The sequence below is a fragment of the Myotis lucifugus genome, unplaced genomic scaffold (genome assembly GCF_000147115.1).
Source record: "Myotis lucifugus unplaced genomic scaffold, Myoluc2.0 scaffold_138, whole genome shotgun sequence".
In the NCBI taxonomy this organism is placed as follows: domain Eukaryota; kingdom Metazoa; phylum Chordata; class Mammalia; order Chiroptera; family Vespertilionidae; genus Myotis; species Myotis lucifugus.
In genome coordinates, this window is record NW_005871186.1 from 576,488 (window position 1) to 578,102 (window position 1,615).

Below are 1,615 nucleotides of genomic sequence, written 5' to 3' on the forward strand. Positions count from 1 at the left end.
CCTCCTCCCAGATCACCTGGGAGCCATTTCAGACTCCTCCCCGCTCCTCCCCATCCCCATCCAACAGTTCCTGGGGGAGTCTCTGCCCTGAGTATTGTGTGAGTTTCTCTCCTCTCCATTCTGCTGCCTGCCCCAGCCCCCAGCTCGTCACCTTCCCCCTGGACAGCTCACTGCTGTCTGCCTTTGGTTGTCCCCATCCTCCGTGTTGCAGCCAGAAGGATCTTTCTAACATACAAACCTGAGCTTGTCACTTTTCTGCTAAAAAATTCTCCATGTTACCCACCCGCCTGCTTCCTCTGCAGCCACAGCCAGGCCACAGTTCTCCCTTCATACATCCCCGCCTCCCAGAACCACTCCTGCTGGCCTCTTCCTGCCTCAGCTTCCCAAATCCTTCTGGGCTCAGCTCTAGCCTCCCCTCCTCCGGGAAGCCCTCCAGGCCCGCACTCCCTCCTCTGAGCTCTCCTGCCCAGGCAGTCAGATCCTGGGGCATTCTGCTCTCTGTGCCGTTAGCGCCCCCTGTTCTCCATTACGTGACTCTGTATGTCTTCGCCTCTGAACTGTGAGCTCCTTGAGCTTGAGGACTGTGCTTTTTTTCACTTCTGAATCTCAGGGAGTGCATTTGCTTTGAACTGAGGGCTGCCATCCCAGCCCCGGACCGTGCCTTTGGGTGCCTCTTCGGAACCTTCAGTGCTCAGAGGGGCCTGGAGCGACAGAAATGGCGTGGCCTGGGGACGGTGAAGATGGGCATGGAGGAGGGGTGTGTGTAAAAAGGGCCAAGCAGCAAGGCCAGCAGGAGCCCATGCTTGTGCCCGGTCCTGGCGAGAGGAAGGGGAAGCTGCTGCTGGATCAGCCCCCCGCCCTGTGCCCGGAGCTTTAGACGCATTTCCCTGTTTAACCTCACAGCCGCCCTCTGAGCAGGGGCTGCTGTTCTCCTTTCGTATTCGGGGGAGCTGAGGCCTATGGGGTCACACAGTGAGTGAGTCGGGCAGGACTGTGAGTGGAGCCCAGATGTGTCTCCTGCCCAACCTCGCTCTCTCCCTGCCCTCGGTAAGCCCGGGAAAGAAGACACCCACACAGGGCCTGGGGCACAGGGGGTCAGCATGGCTCCCTGCTGGGACATGGGGCCAAGCCCTGAGAATGTCCCTACAGCTGGGAGCTGGGGAAGGGGGTGGAGAGTCATTATTAATTTATTTATGGCCGTGGCATTCCCCGTGGGGCGGGGCTCCCCCAAGAGCTGGGACAGATGGCGTTCCTGGGAGCCCGCAGTGTCTCAGCAGCCGCTGCCACCCGCCAGGAGAGACTGTATTTGTCATCCTCCCAGGAAGCCATGAAGGGAGAGGGCTTTGGAGAAGCTGGGACCTTCCTGGGCAAAGGGCCCTGAGAGGGGGAGCCGGGCCCAGGCTCCCTGTCTATCCTCTGCACAGCCCTCTTTGCCTGAGCCCTTGGCCCTGCTCCTGGCAAGTTCACATTCTGCTCTCCTCCCAGCCCTGCCAAGCCTCACCCTTGCCATGGGCCTCTCTGGGTCATTCAGTCTCTTTACTCTCTGTTCTCTCCCCACCTTTCCTTGTCTGAGTCCTGCTGTCCCTCAGAAGACTAATGATCTTAGGCTATAAGG